Consider the following 17,270-nt stretch of genomic DNA (forward strand, 5'->3'; position numbering starts at 1 on the left):
AAGCTGGAGCAGCCACTCTGGAAAACAGCATGGAGGTTCGTCAAGACGTTAAAAATAGAGCTACCTTACAATCCAGCAATTGCACTACTAGGTATTTACCCCCAAAATACAGATGTAGTGAAGAGAAGGGGCACATGCACCCCAGCGTTCTTAGCAGCAATGCCCACAATAGCCAAACTGTGGAAGGAGCCAAGGTGCCCTTCAACAGATGACTGGATAAAGAAGATGTGGTATATATATATACAAGGTAATATTTTTCAGCCATCAGAAAGGATGAATACCTACAATTTGCATGGACATGGACAGCACTGGAGGAGATAATGCTAAGTGAAATAATCAGTCAGAGAAAGACAATTATCATATGGTTTCACTCATATGTGGAATGTAAGGAATAACACAGAGGACAATAGGAGAAGGGAGGGAAAACTGAATGGAAAAAAATCAGAGAGGGAGACAAACCATGAGGGGCTCTGGACTCCGGGAAACAAACTGAGGGTTACAGAAGGGAGGTGGGTGGGGGGAGGGGGTAACCGGGTGATGGGTATTAAGGAGGGCATGTGATGTGATGAGCACTAGGTGTTATACGTACTAATGAATCGTTGAACTCGACATCAAAAACTAATGATGTACTATATGTTGGTTAATTGAACATAATAAAAAAATGACAGAAAAAATAAATTCATGTTTTTTAAGGAAAAAAAAGAAAATTAGAAACATGTTCTTGCATTCAGGTTTCCCCAAGATACGGGCTCCTCGCTCTGTACGCTGTTGGGTCAAGCAAGGCAGGTGGCACCACTTTCTGCAGCCACTCTAGCAGTGGCCACTGCCACCCGCCTGGTCTCTGTTCCCACAGCTGTGGTCCATTCCGATGGCTGCTGCTGTGTTCACTCTGCTGGTTTTATGTGTTTTTAATATCTGCAGCCAAGAAAGTTCGTGATACCTTTCCCAGGTTCAAAGTGTTGCTCTCGTTCGTGCTCCAGACCCAGACCTGCACAGGCACTGAGTGCTTTACCTCTAGACCTTTCTCTTTTGCATAAAGCCTGTTATTTTTAGTGCAGATTTGCCCATTGTGGAGTTTTTTTAGGAATGCAAGTGCTGGTTTATTTTAAAGGCACCTCAAGTGTGGTAGGACCTCACAGGAGAGCCATTGAGGAATTACTTGCCATACTCATATATAAAATAACTCAGTAGTGAAACTACAAGGTCCAGTTGGAAATCTTCCAGCCAGATCACTCCACAATGATGGAGGCAAGTTGGTGGAGTAGAAAAGATTTCAGAGAAATGACAGCAAGAAATGAGAGAAAAAGTAGAAAGTACATCATAGACTGTCTTTTCCAAAAGTTGCCATAAATCCTGAAAACACTTTAATCTATTTTGCAACAGGACACCCACAGGCATTCTTTCCAGTTGACTTTTTGATTGGAGGGTTTGCAGGTCATTCACAAAGTACAGTGTGTGCGTGTGTGTGTGTGTGTGTGTGTGCGTGTGCATGTGTCCATTATAACCTTGATTCGACTAAAAATAAAGTGGGGTCAGCAGTCTCCCCAGGCAGTTTGAGAGGCTGGAATCAGAGCTAGTGATTAGTGGTCAGAGCTGCTGTCAAAGGAGCCTGACCAGGTCATTGTCCTTGAGAATTATAGCCACTTCAGTGAAGATAAAGTGTAGGGTTTTCTGTGGCCTTCGATATTTCTATTGTGTTAGGTTGTTATTTTTAATCCAAAGGATAGTCAGGATTTACAGTTACTATTGTCAGAAACATCCCCCCAAGTTTTGCCTTTTAGAGAATCGGCAAAGTGGAGCATAAAGAACAACAGCAGCGTGTCCCTACGTCAGGGTTTTGGTCCTTGCTCCTCAATCCCCTTGGAATCGGCTTTCCACAGATACCTGGAGAGCTTGTTGGTGACGTGCTCAGTGACTGCCTTTCCCCAGGTGTATCCCGTCCTCTCTCTTGATTTATTTTTCCTCAGAGCATTATCACTGCTTAATACACTCTATGTTAAGTGTGTTTGTTTATGGCCAGCAATTGATCCAGAAGACGATGTTTGCAAACTCTGAGGCTATCCAAATGGAAGAGTGGCAGCTTCCTATTTGGTTTGTTCCAGATGGGAAAGCACTACCAGGAGAAAGAGACAGACAGAAAGAAAAACTGAGAGGAAGAAAGAGAAAGAAAGAAAGAAAGAAAGAAAGAAAGAAAGAAAGAAAGAAAGAAAGAGAGAGAGGAAGGGAGGGAAGGAGGGAGGGAGGAAGGAAGGGGAAGGGAAAAGAAAAGGGGAGGGAGAAAGGAAGAAAGGAGGGAGGGAGAGAGAGAGACTGAAAAAGAGGTAGAGAAGAAACATACTGGGAGAAAATACTTTCATTGCAAGCCTTGTTCAGATCCTCCTATATCACATTCTGGAAGCCATGTCAGACCCAAGATTACATCAGGAATATCCGTAGAAGAAGGGCAGAAAACATTTCCTTAAAAGCTGCTCTTTGCTTCTCAGGTTCTCCAAAGGTAGCACTTTTCCTGCTTTGGACACCTTAAAATACAATCAAATCAAAGAGTTCAGCATGGAGGGTGAGTGGTGGTCGCCGCCATAGAATGTGCTCAGGCTGTGTGATCTTGGAGCAGGCATGGGGAACAGAAAAGAAGAACACGCTTTTCGTAGATCCTCTAACAACTGAGGTGACGAGCTCCTCTAAGGAGTTGTACTTGAACACACACATAGAGAATGGAATGAACTCCTGACACACATGGCAACATGCGTAAATCTCACGTGCATTATGTTGGGTGAAAGGAGCCAAACACAAAAGGCTAGAGACTGTATGATGCCATTTACCTGAAATTTGGACCAGGTAAAACTATAGGGACAGAAAACAGATCAGTGGTTACCGGGGGGTTGGGGAGGGGTGGGGAAAAGGAGCGTGAGGAACGGGGTGCTTTCATCCAAGCTCATCAAACTATTCAGGAGGAAGAGTGAAATTTTACTAAATACACATTATGTCTCTACAAATTGGACTTTAAAAAAGAATTAATAGCAGCAACAACAGAACCAAAATGTGTGCTTGGTACAAGAACCTGGTAGGAGAGGCTGCCTCTGGGGCCGCGGAGTGAGAAAAGGGGTGAAGGAGGACTATGGGGCTTATAGCCTTTGGTACTTCTTGGATTTTGTGCCACACATATATTCTTCTCATTCAAAAATACTGAAATCACAAAAAAATTTATGAACGCATGCACTATGTACTATTGATTCTAAACATTTCCACATCTTAATATCTCTGAACTCCGAGTGCATCTGAACGCCATGTCACGGGTTTTCATTTCTTAGTGGTACACAAAATACTGATGTGTCTTATAAATGGTGTCCTAGATTCAAGAAATCATAGAATACTTTCCAGAACTGATTAGTAGTTCTCTCTTAGAAGCTGGACTGTTAGAACTGTAACAAATCAGCTAGAAAGATCACCGGAAGAAATTCAATTCAAAATACTACCTAAACGTGGGGCACCTGGGGGGCACAGCGGTTGGGCGTCTGCCTTCGGCTCAGGGCGTGATTCCCGCGTTCTGGGATCGAGCCCCACATCAGGCTCCTCCGCTATGAGCCTGCTTCTTCCTCTCCTACTCCCCCTGCTTGTGTTCCCTCTCTCCCTGGCTGTCTCTCTCTCTGTCAAATAAATAAATAAAATCTTAAAAGAAAATGCTACCTATACAAACCCTAGTATAAAATACCCAAATGAACAACAAGAAGAAAGTAGAACGCTGCTGTTCTCTCGAGTTTGGGAAAAAAATTTTACATGCCCAACAATACAAGGGAGTCACGTGATCTAATACACCCAAAGTAGTGGGAATCAGACTTGTCCTGTCATAGGAGAACAATACTGAGCCAAATCCTTTGTAGGCCAGAAGGAGAAGAGAAAGAGAGATAACTGGCACGAACACGTCATTCTGATTTATCAATGGGAAAAGACTGGAATAAAGGCAACTCTTCAAGAGACCTGAAACCAAGATGAATCAAAGTCAGAAACAAAGACCTTCCTGCGTTTCATGTAGCTCTAGCTTTAGGAAGTTTCTGGATAAATTCACCTCCACCAGCACTTGGTTGTGCAAGACAGACTAGACTATGAATTAATCACTAAATACGGTAAATGACATGAGATGAGTGAGCTTGGGGTATTCAACAAGTGGTAGGGAGGATAAAGGCACCTGCTGGGGTATCATGGGAGAGAGATGGGGATGCTGTGGCAGTTGCCTTTGTATATCCTTTGTAATAAAAATCAAGAATTTGGGTAATTAAAAAGTTATTTGGGGAAGAATGAAATGCATTTTTCTGACTGTGCCATTGATTTGAGACTTCATGCAAGGAGCATGGCTACGTATGAGGTTACACTGAGAGCTGGTCTCTAGACCCTGGATTAAGCCTATCGCCCTCTACAAGCTAAGAGTGTGTGTACTCCATGGCAGACAGACTGTGGAAACAACGGTGCAGTAGAGAAGTGTCAATCAAGCCCAATCTCTGATGGTTATTGGACTAATCCTGAAGAGCCAGAGAGATGTCATGAAGACAACAGCTTTAGCAAATAATAGTAGAATGTAGGAAAGGCGAACTTTTGCAATGCTATGTGAGTTTCATATGACAACGTTGTTTGAGACCCCTTTTGAGAACTGGTTAGCTAAAAATAGTGTTTTTTCATTGAAGTATAGTTGATACACAATGCTACCTTAGTTTCAGGTGTACAACCCAGTGATTTGACAAGTCTGTATGTTATGCTCTGTTCATCGCAAGTGCGGCTACCCTCTGTCACCATTCAGCACTATCACAACATTACCGATTATATTCCCTATGCTGTATCTTTTATCCCCATGACTTATTCATTCCGTAACGGGAAACCAAACTAAAATTAGTTTTACCCAACATCTTCTGGCGACCAGGTTCTTCAAATATTGAGGTTCTTTGACGTCAAGAGAAGATGAGCGTTGGTACTACCCAGACTAGTGAGATTTATGGCCCTGTTTTATCAGATGATGTGGCTATAGCCATGGGATTCAAAATTAAGCAAACTTGGGAATCACTGGTACAAGTTCTCAGTACCAGAAACTTAAAAAATCAATGGCAGATATGTGAGGAACTAGAGAACAAGAATGAATATGGTTAGTACCTGCCCCAGAATTGGTAAAGGGTGGCAAGGCTTGGAAGCAGACAGAGGCTGCCATTTGTGTGAGTGTGTTGGGCCTCACCCTAAGGTTGCTTCTGATCTTAAAACTGTGGCTTTGAATTTGTGAAAGCCCAGTCAGAGAAAGTAAATCACTGTGGATTCTTGATGACCTGGGGCTGAATCAGTCCGTATGTGGATTAATTTGGTGTGGTGTCTCTAATCAAAGCCGTTCTGCCACTATCTAGTGAACATGTAGCCTTAACTGCACTCAGTCTGGTCCTGGATGATGGGCAGTGGCTGTATTTTTGGTCTGAACCATAAGGTATAGTATCTGTGGTAGCATCCCCTCCGCTCCAGTGCCCGAGAGCAGGGGAGAAGAGAATCTAAAGTAATTTCATCTGCAATTGGGGAGATCAGAGAAGGTCTTACTTCTAACTTTTGAGCTGAAACTTAAATAATAAGGTTCTGAGAGCTAGAATATGTATAGAGAAGTACCCCAGGGGTAGGAAACATTATACTCTAAACCATGAATATGTAATTGTGTAAGTTAAATTTGAAGGACATTGAGACATTGTGTATGTGTGTGTGTGATGTCATTGTTTTAGAAAATAAAAATGGCAGAACAAGAGACAAGGTAGTTAAGGAGATCCTGGAGGATTTAATTGCCATCCAAAGATTGCAACTTTTAAGAATAATATAGTGTCCTTCTGTATCTCTAACTACAGTCTTTAGTTTAAAATCTAGTCTGATATGAAAATTGCTACCCCAGCTTTCTTTTGAGGTCCATTGGCACGAAAAATGGTTTTCCATCCCTTCACTTTCAGTCTGGATGTATCTTTAGGTTCAAAATGAATCTCTTGTAGACAGCAAATTGGATGGGTCATGTCTTATTATCTAATCTGCAACCCTGTGGTGTTTTACGGGAGCATTTAGGCCATTCACATTGAGAGTGATTATTGAGAGATATGATTTTAATGATGTCATGTTGTCTGTGAAGTCTTTGTTTCTATAGATTGTAAATTTCTGTTCTATATCACTCTTGGGGTCTTTTTACTTTTATAGAACCCCCGTTAATATCTGCTGTAGGGCTGGTTTTGTGGTTACGAATTTGGTCAGTGTCTGGCGATCATGGAAGGTCCTTATCTCTCCATCAATTCTGAATGACAGCCTTGCAGGATAAAGGATCCTTGGCTTCATGTTCTTCTAGGATAGAGCTTTGGAAATATGCTCCCACCCCTTCCTAGCCTGCCATGTCTCTGTAGACAGGTCTGACGTTATTCTGATATTTTTTCCTCTGTACGTGAGAAATCTTTTTGCCCTGGCCGCTTTCAATACTGTATCCTTGGATCTAATATTTGCGAATTGCACTATGACGTGACATGGTGTAGATTTGCTGTGGTCGACCTAGGGAGGGGTCCTCTCTGCCTCTTGGATATGAATGCTTGTTTCCTTTGTCAGATTAGGGAAGTTTTCATCTACAATTTGTTCAAATATCTCTTCTAGACCTCTATCTTTCTCCACCCCCTTGGGGATGCCGATGATTCTGACATTGGAACGTTTCATTGAGTCAGTAATCTCCCGTAATCTACATTCTTGAGATTGGATTATCATATGGTTTCACTCATTTATGGAACATAAGAAGTAGGAAGATCGGTAGGAGAAGAAAGGGAAGAAGGAAGGGGGGGTAAAAAGAAGGGGGAATGAACCATGAGAGACCATAGACCCTGGGAAACAAACTGAGGGCTTTAGAGGGGAGGGGGGTGGGGGATTGGGATAGGCCGGTGATGGGTATTAAGGAGGGCATGTATTGCATGGTGCACTGTAATGAATCATGGAGCTTTACATCAAAAACGTGAGATGTACTGTATGATGAGTAACATAACACAATAAAAAAATTTTATAAAATAAATTAATTAATTAATTAATTAAAAAAAAACAAAGAGTGCAACTTTTTCTTCCCCTCTCCGATGCTTTTCTCTTGGCAGCCAAGTAGCGTAGTCAAAACTTTGCTGATGTTGCATGAAATAGAACACCACCCGACTGCTTGTTCAAGGTGATTTAACTGATAATCTAACACTGAAAAGTAAAACCTTATTTGTGTCTATGATTGTAATGGCCAAGATTCAGACACACAGGATAAAAAATATGTTGAGTAAGACAATGTCATTATTTATGTGGGCCAATTCCTAACTGTGCCACATTCTAAATTCCCCTGTTTCTCTCTCCCACGTTAATTGAAATTAAGTGACTCATCAACCATCAAAGGGATTCACAGGCTTTAAAAACTCGAGCCATTTATTAAGGCTTCTCTGTATTAACTTTAAATTGATTTTTTAAATCTTGGTGGACTCTTAGGCTTTCAAGTATGAAGCAAAGAGGATCAACATTTCCCTTAAAAGAAACGTCTTAAAATCAGAACTGGTTTCATTCCAACATAATTTGACAAATAAGCAGAGTTAGAAATAAAAAAGAAATATCAGTTTTAGTGTATGTGGGAAAGAAAAGGCTAACAGCTTGGTTTGATTTGGGATTCTTCCAAATTGGCTCATTTTTAAAATTTAATTTATTTAATTTTTTTTTTTAAGTAATCTCTACACCCAACATGGCGCTCGAACTCACAACCTCGAGATCAAGGGTCACATACTATACTGACTGAACTAGCCAGGTATCCCCAAACTGACTTATTTTAATCTTGTATCCCAACCAAGGCACTAAGTCTGTGTGAAACCAGTTCTTAGTACAAAACTCTTCCATTTGGGGTTGTTCTAATTTTGTGTCCTGTGAAGTCTGCATGAGATGTTTTCTGTTAAAATGTTCTGCATACTGCATGATACAAAATGGCAACTCAATAAAGGCTCATATTGTCAAAATTTGAAAACATAACGAGTTCTCAACATTTGCTGCAGCATGGACGGCACCGGAGGAGATAATGCTAAGTGAAATAAGTCAAGCAGAGAAAGACGATTATCATGTGGTTTCTCTCATCTATGGAACATAAGAACTAGGATGATCGGTAGGGGAAGAAAGGGATAAAGAAAGGGGGGTAATCAGGAGGGGAAGGAAGCATGAGAGACTATGGACTCTGAGAAACAAACTGAAGACTTCAAAGGGGAGGGGGTGGGGGAATGGGATAGGCTGGTGATGGGTAGTAAGGAGGGCACGTATTGCATGGTGCACTGGGTGTTATACGCAACTAATGAAGCATCGAACTTTACATCGGAATCCGGGGATGTGCTGTATGGTGACTAACAGAATATAATAAAAAATCATTAAAAAAAATTAAAAACATAATGCTCACCATAAAGATTAAAGGCTCACCATCTGATTATTACCATAGACCTATAAGTAGAATCATTCCCATTTTACTGGTGAGAAACTGAGTCTTGGGTTTAAGTTAATTCCCAATTATTGTCATATTGGCAACGCATGTTCCTCCTTCATAAGAAGACTTAGGTGCCAAATTGTACTGGCTGCTGCTTTCTTTGCTTGTTTTGACATATATGTCCCCAAAATGTGTTTCCTAAAAAAATCTGTTTACTATCTCTCCCATTAACCTGAGTGCCCCAGAGGGAAGAGACAGCGTCTGCTTTGTTCACAGCGCTGTGCGCAAAGCCTAGGACAGCAGAAGTTTCTCAGTATCTGTTGAATAAGCGAATCACAAAATATCCTTTTAAATCAGTGTGTCCTTTCCCTCGATACCCCAGTTTTTCCTACTATTTGGAGGTTAATATTAATCAAATGGGCCCTTAGACCTGGATACCCATTAACAGGTCTTATCTCTAAAGGAAAACAACAGGACTGAAAGTTTGGATAGTTTTGTTTGTTTTCCGCACAGCAGAAATAAGCATATCGTTGTGTACATTCTAAAGTCACCACGAGGCCTGAGCTTGCATGGAGACGCACTTGCGATGATAATCCTGGGCTCACATCTGCGGCACAGCCTGGCTTGTGGGAGGAGTGGCTCCGAAAGGGTCCATTCCATTCCTCTCGTCTGAAGATTGCTGGGTGGCCCCTGCTATCCTCCTTAACTAACCCTCCCTGTGTCTGATCCCTTGAAGGAGGAAAACTGAACGAGGAGTAAGAGCTTCCTGTGGTTGAATATAAGAAAGATCTCAAGGCTACCTTGCATTCAGAAGTTGTAGGAAGAGACTCTATCTCATGCATACATTTAAGAAAACAGAAGCCTGGAGTGATTTCCCATTAGAAACAATTCGGAGTCCTTTTATTTTCAGTGAGATCCCCAGTCCCACTTGGGGATGAATTTAGCAAAAAATAAAGATTTTCTTTTCCGATCTCAGCCATACTTTCTTTTTTTTTTTTTAAATTTTATTATATTATGTTAATCACCATACAGTACATCCCCAGATTCCGATGTAAAGTTTGATGCTTCATTAGTTGCGTATAACACCCAGTGCACCACGCAATACATGCCCTCCTTACTACCCACCACCAGTCTATCCCATTCCCCCACCCCCTCCCCTCTGAAGTCTTCAGTTTGTTTCTCATAGTCCATAGTCTCTCATGTTTCTTTCCCCCTTCTGATTACCCCCCTTTTCTTTATCCCTTTCTTCCCCTACCGATCATCCTAGTTCTTATGTTCCATAGATGAGAGAAATCATATGATAATTGTCTTTCTCTGCTTGACTTATTTCACTTAGCATTATCTCCTCCAGTGCCGTCCATGTTGCAGCAAATGTTGAGAATTCGTTCTTTCTGATAGCTGAGTAACATTCCATGGTATATATGGACCACAGCTTCTTAATCCAGTCATCTGTTGAAGGGCATCTCGGCTCCTTCCATGATTTGGCTATTGTGGACAATGCAGCTATGAACATTGGGGTGCATATGGCCCTTCTCTTTACTACGTCTGTATCTTTGGGGTAAACACCCAGTAGTGCAATGTCAGCCATACTTTCTGAAATGGTCTTTCAAAAGGCTAGAAAACAACTTTGTCTTTTTGAAGACACAAAAAAAGAAACACAGAAGGACTTGTGTTCTGAGATCTAGGGGCAAGTTTAGTGTCTTACAGCTGAGCTCTATGAAGCACAAAGAAGCAACTAATGGTGTGCTGAAAATTACACTAACTTTGTGCCTTTACTCAAGTAGGGTTGATATATTTAACCTATTTTTTAGCCATCCTGGCAAGGGAATTTAATCTCTGGATGTTCTCACAAACAGATGTGCCATGACCTGTATGTAAGGGGAATAATTCACCAATTCATCTATGTCTGAATGCAATGTTCACTTTTCCTTCCAGGGGTCATCTGCCTTTCTAGTATAAGATGACCCACATTTTACCCTTACCACATGCCATGGACTTGCTAAGTGCTTTACCAGTACTAGCTCACAATGACCTTCTAGGTTTTCTCTTTTTATGATCTCAATTTCACATATGAGAAACTGAGGCTTAGATAGATGACATAATTTCCCCCAAAGTGACCCACCTAAAAAGTGGCAGTGCAGGAATTCCAGTGTTTAGTTCCGGACCTTGCATATATAATCACGATTCTGCACCGCCCTCTCTCTCTAAGCAGGTGCTCCTCAGAATGGGGCCTTTTCTAGTGGCAGCTCCAAAGGACTTTGGAGAGACACGTCCATAGCTAATGATGTCCTTTTAAGGAACGCCTTTTTGATGACGGCAGTGGCAACGACCTCCTTAAAGGTTACTTTTGGTGGCCTGACATCGTTTCTAACTAATGAAACACGATCACCCCACATGCATTTTGCTTGTCCTGGCTCACCAAAAGGGCAAAACTTAAGGACAAAATATATATGCCAAAACTTAGAAGATAACAGCAAGTTTGCCTTGTAAGAAAAGTAGGCTGTTGGCGCTGTCAGCCTAGATCAGACTGACAGTGGATCTCTGTTAGGTTCACTTGAGAAGCAAAAGAATCCTCCCGTTGGGCTCAGGAAACCTACGTTCTGATTCCAGCCCTATAACTTTGGGCAAGGCACTTAACCCTTGTGCAGTCTCAATTTCTGCATACGGACAGTGGGGACTAATACCTGTTCTGCTTACTCTCCCTAGTTATGGTAAGGGAAAAGAAACTGAGGCAACAGCAAACATTAAAGCTCTGGATCCATGTATTCATTCATTCAGCGATTCATTCAACAGACCTGTGTTGGGCGTGTACCCTTTGCTGGCACCATGGTAGGTTCTGGGGCTACAAAGTCTTTACTCTGGCGGAAGAAGATTCTGAACCAAAATTCACTTTGGCTTGTTGGCGGTTAATAGCATGAACTTTGTCAGATTTCTTTTTAGGACAGGGCATGTATAAACAGAATTGAGTATTTCAAGAAGTTCTGGATCTGTCATCTTATATTTAGCCACAGAATGCATGGAAACAAAGCAGAAAACAAAACAACCAAAAAACGGATCAATGGAGCCCAGCCTGGAGACAGCGATCAAGGGAAATCCTGGCTCTCCAGAGGGTGGCAGTTCCCGTTACAGTGCTACCACCCTCTGTGTGCCGCAGAAGGAAAACACGCCCCGTGTCAGCTGTGTCCCACATGACCCAGCCGACTCTGTCTCCAGGCACGACCTACTCAAGATCCGCGATGAGCCGACTGGCAGCATGCCTGATGTTCACCAAGTAGAGGAGGCTCAGGCGGGCTCCATGGAGGAGGTGGCCTCTGCCAGCCTCAGCCCTTCTTGAACTCTTTTATTTCCTCCCATTTGGCTACAAGCCTTTTCATGCGTGAAGTGAATTTTCGGATTTCTGTGCAGTCCTTAGGAGAGCCCTTCCTTTAGGGAAATAACCACTGCCATAAGCACACCTATTGGTCACCTTAACTGAGAACAGAGTGGGCCTCAAGGACCTCTGGCCATGCAGTTGCACGGAGCCCTGCCCTCAGGAGAGACACTCTTGGAATTCAGTATTCTGTGCTTGCCATCTTGCAATTCTTAATAATCTGATCTTGACTGTGTGAGTTGTAAGTGAAGCCCGATGGACAATGAAGAGATCTTGCCCTGGGTCTTGGAAAGTTGGTTCATACATGATCTAGCCTACTATTGCTCCTTTGGGACATGTTCTTGGCCTTCCCTTCTCCATCCTCCGGAGTTCTAGGTCCTGTCCAACCTCCTCCTCCTGATTTCAACTAGCAAGTGCCCCTGCCAGGGCCTGGCACAAGCACAGGCATGGCTGGCTGTTGCAGGATGGCCTGGACAGAGGGCCCAAAGGAAGGGTAGCAGAGCCTGGCAGCCAAGGGGTGTAATGTGCTCACTCCAGGGAGCACGGCATTAACTAGGAAATATATAACGTCATGGCAGATGGAGAAAGACTGCAGAAGAAAAGAAAAACTTTCTTTTTCAATATTTTTTCATGGCATTGTTCTCTGCTTTGTGAACAGGGCCCCACAATTTCGTTTTGTATTGGGCCCACAGACTATGTAGTGGCCCTGACTGGAAAGCTCAAGATTCGGGCTTGTAGAGACTGACCCACTTTTTTAACACTCACAGATGAAAAGAAAAACAAAACAAAACAAAATGCTGATCAAAAGGACCCATCTCCCCAGTGAAGTGGGAGGGAAAACAGAGGGGAAGTTACATTTACTGAGTGCCCTTTGCCAGCCAGACAGAGGCTGGACCGTTACGAACACCATCCATCAAATCCCCATAGAGAATTTGTTTTGTTGGGGCAGGGGGTGGGATGGAGGAGTGACTAGCTTCATTTTAAAGGTGAGGGAACAAAGGGTCGGGAAAGTAGAAACTGATACAAGTCCAGGATACAAATTTAGGCTGGTGGTCACTAAAGTTCACGGTGTCCGTATTTCTCAAATTTCGATCCTGAGTCTTTGCAAAAGGAAAAAAATGCTGTGGACCAACTAAAACAACTTTACTGTAATGTCACTTAAATATGTTAAGAACCTAAACCCACGTATTACTGCTTTAGGCTTGTAGCTCTCATGCAATTGTAAAATCTAAATAAGTTCTCAGGTTAAATACAAATGAAACTACAAAGTCAATTAAATTCAAATGAACAATAATGTTGCAGATGGTGTTTTGCTGAAGTTTAATGAAATTAATTCAACTAATTCAGATTTAATTAATATTGAATTTAATTGTGGAAAAATGTAGGTCATGGCTTGTGCTATATTTACGATTTCTGAATTTTGACTTTAATATGCGTATGTGGGGAATTCTTGAACACATAAGCGCATAGTATAAAATGATGTCAATCATTTTGAGGTACTTTTATTATTCTGTTTTATATTATTTTATTATTATTACTGTATTTCCAGTTGAGGGCTATCAGACCTCATGCTTAACAACCATTTTTGAGGGTGAGTTGTTGGGTCACTTTATAAAATTGTGCTGTTTACTCGAAGATTAATTTGAGCGTCGACACCATTAGCAAATCTGCTCTTAATGGGTATGAAAGCCAGTTGTTTCTGGACTCAGGGTTAGAACGTGTATTTATTGCACATTTACTACTTTACTTTCTGCTAATGAAATGTGGTAAAGAGTGGGATACGAAGGGCAGTGGCTGGAGGTATTTCAGGATTCTAACACATGGTTATGGCTCCACACCATACTGTATCAGGCTGCCTGCGACAGAAACTTACTCTGCCATCGACCATGGCCTTTCCAATCATTGCTCACTAATGAAGGCAAGTAAATACGTATGTGCTCATACATGTAGGGTGTGAGCGTGTGTGTTGAGGGCACAGATATGGATCTATACCTGCATGTGTGTATACGTGAGTGCATATGTATCAGGAAATTTCTGGGCCTGGAGGAAAAATAGGAAGACTCATCTTCTATCTTTTCTAGTTAAAATGCTGTGCACTTAGTAGGTACTCAAAAATGGTACTTAATCATCTGTCACCAGATGCTCTCAAGTATTATTATGATATTGATGCTGAAGATGATTATTATTTGGTCTTGAATTCCCTACTCCAAGCCAACAAGGCATGCCATCCCCTAGTTGGATTATCTCAGGCTGGTAAGACAATTTACATATTTATTATTATTTCTCTGCTTTAACCAATACTTATCCAGCGTTTCCCATGAGTAAGGAATAGCTCTAAGCATCTTATAATATAAATCACTTGACAGCTGTTTTAGGTTGTGTTTCCCTGGGATTCGGATTTGGGGGTAGTAGTTTGTTCCCCAAACAATGAGCTGGTAATAGACCTACAGTGGTTTCACGAATGGTTACTACTGTGGGCAGCTGGGCTCAGTTCTGTTGGGGTCCTCTGGACAGGATGCAGAACAGGTGTCTCAGAGCTATCCCTCTCTCCCCACAGGGACAAGGAAGCGGGAACATTTATTACCCATGGTTGGAAGGACTGCACCCAGGGGTCCTTAACTCCACGGCGCACTGGTTGAACATAACTTGGTACCAAAAATCCCCTGCACAGGAGATTGTAATAAGAAGACATTGGCATTCACAGAAAGGAGTGCTAAGGGGGCTTGAAGGGACAGCCAGCATCTGCTACGATACTTTCAGCAACAGTGTCACTTATAGCAACATATCTGACAGGTGAGGAAACAGAGGCCCAGGGACGTGACCTTGCCCAAGGTCATAGGTGTGGAGTGCAGGAGCTGGGATTCTAGCCTGGTTGACACAGGGTCTGCACACTTAATTACTGTGCTAAACATCAAAATGAGTTTTATTCCTCTGCATATTTTCCCCTAAACTATTCACTTCAAAATATAAGCAGGTCTGACCTATGCATACTTTCTAATTCAATGCAGGAAAAACTCTTTGGTAATAGTATATTCTTTCCTTCTCTATTACCTTGGAACAAATATTTCTGAATGTGCTTCTTTTTCTTGGATGACCCTCTCAGTTAGAGTCTGAAACTTTTCTATTAAGATTAAATTGGTACAGCCATTGTGAAAACTTCATGGACTTTCCTCAAAAAATTAAAAATAGAATTACTATATGATCCAGTAATTCCACTACTCGGCATTTATCCAAAGACAACAAAAACAATAATTTGAAAAGATATGTGCACCCCTATGTTTACTGCAGCATTATTTACAATAGCTGAGATATGGAAGCAGCCCGAGTGTCTATTGATAGATGAATGGATAAAAAAGTTGTGGCGTATACATACAGTGGAATATTACTTAACCATAAAAAAGAATGAAATCTTGCCATTTGCAACAACTTGGACGAATCTAGAGTGCATAATGCTAGTCAGGCAGAGAAAGACAAATATCATATGATTTCACTCATATGTGGAACTTAAGAAATAAATGAGCAAAGGAAAAAAAAAGAGGGAGAGAGAGAGAGGGAGAGAGAGAGAGAAACCAAGAAATAGACTCTTAACTGTAGAGAACAAACTGGTGGTTTCCAGAGAGGGGTTGGGTGGGGGGATGGGGGAAATAAGTGAAGGGGATCAAGTGTATCATTATCGTGATGAGCAATGAGTAACAGAATCGTTGAATCACTGTAACGTACGCCTGAAACTGACGTAAAACTGTATGTTAATTATACTCCAAATAAAAAATATAAATCAAAAGACGTAAAAAAAAAAGATTGAACAAAAATTACCCAAAAGGAAAAAAAGGATAGTAATTGTTAAATTTGAAAGAGCTAGGAACAACAGGAGTGGAATTCTATGTCCCAAAGTTGGAGGATGGCACATGGTATCTCTGAAAATATGAGTCATACTATTTATTCACAACATTTGCATGAAAGTAAAAGGTAGAAAGTCTCAGAGTCCAAGCAACGGGACCTTGTGATTGGATGAAGTGGTCCTCCTGGCCCTTCCTAGTAACGGTCCCTCCATCAACAAGACCCAAGGCAGACATTCCTTTCATAGAATGCTATCTGGAGTGATAAGACAGGAGACTCCCTGGGTTTATGACTCATAGATGATGTCCTGGAAGTAAGCCACATCCATTTCAACCATATCAACCCTACTCAAATGTGCATAGAATAGGTTTGCTCACCTAAATGGGTTCCCCGTGTTCAAGGCTGTTTGTCGGGTGACGTGTGGCCCCAACTGCAAAGAATAACCCGAAGTTGCAGGAAATTAGTATTGAGATATTTGTTTCAGTTTCTTCTCGCTATAGTTACCCTTCCCAGGTCCCTCTCTGTTTCCAGATGGGCTCCTTCCTTCTTTCAGTGCCTTTGCCTCAGGGGAATTTTGTGGCAGGGCAGGAACTGAAGTTTCTGGAAGTAGGCCAGCTCTTCTTGCTTATGCAAAAGCCTGGATTGATGAAGACATTTTCCTGGGTGTCCTTGATTCAAAGCACGGAAAGCAGTCTTATATTCAGGGCAACAAAAGAGAAGCGGAGATTTCCCCCACACCAGGAAGGGGGCAGAGGTATACAGCTCTTGGAGAAATAGGGACCTAGAGGGGTTGTCTCCCAGAAGCACCCTGTTGAGCTCGCAGGACCTCTAAGGGAATGGTGGGGGTGGCATTGAGCCCCTAAAGAAGCTCATGCATGGCCCCAAACCAGAGAGCCACTACAATGATTGTGATAACAGGGACATGAGAGAAACTCCCTTCCCCATAACTTCCAGACTCTCAGATTCTTAAGAAATCTAGGAAGACAGAAGTCAGTAGTGACCGAAAGTGACTTTCTAGCCTGCACAGTGGATTGGGGACGAGGGCAGTTTTAGGCAGTTTTAAAGATATTTCTGGATCACTTGGATTTGTACAGCATTTCAGGAAACGCTCACACTCAACATGGAATAAAAGAACTAACACTTACTGTACGTTTTGCACATGCCACAGGCAGGGCTAAGTATTTTGCATGAGTTTCTCATGTAACCCTTGCAACAACTCTGTGGATTTGGTAGCTCTGTTTTCCCCATTCCACCGTTGAGGAAAATGGGGCTGAGAAATGTGAGCCCTTACTTAGGCTAAGGTCCTGTCAGGTGGGCTCTGACTCAGGCCTGATTGCAGGGCCTGTGCATTTAACTCCAGGCCATTAAGTCTAGCTTCTGAAAAACAGGTCACCGCACAGAGAAGTACATGTGTACGAATGAAATTCAGTGTTTCAGCCTCTAAATGTTGAAGCATGTCAGAGGAAAGAGAGCTTGGTTATCGGCCGCAGGGAGGAAGGGAAGCATCAAGAGGACTGACAGCCTCTGTTGACTTTGTTCACCAGTGCGTCTCAAGTACCTAGGACAGGGCCTGGCCCTTAGTAGGACCTTGATAAATGTTTGATGAAT

The 17,270-nt window shown here is 42.2% G+C and overlaps 1 long non-coding RNA gene across 1 annotated transcript in view; it reads right to left on the reverse strand.

Moving 5' to 3' along the window:
* The window catches only part of LOC109488970, a 35,008-nt gene that overhangs the window by 16,997 nt on the left and 741 nt on the right, over positions 1-17,270 (reverse strand). The window contains exon 2 of the long non-coding RNA XR_002141881.1: positions 16,040-16,092. This is a non-coding gene — a long non-coding RNA (uncharacterized LOC109488970). The remainder of the gene's footprint in view (positions 1-16,039; positions 16,093-17,270) is intronic.

Source organism: Ailuropoda melanoleuca, chromosome 17 (genome assembly GCF_002007445.2).
Source record: "Ailuropoda melanoleuca isolate Jingjing chromosome 17, ASM200744v2, whole genome shotgun sequence".
Classification (NCBI taxonomy): domain Eukaryota; kingdom Metazoa; phylum Chordata; class Mammalia; order Carnivora; family Ursidae; genus Ailuropoda; species Ailuropoda melanoleuca.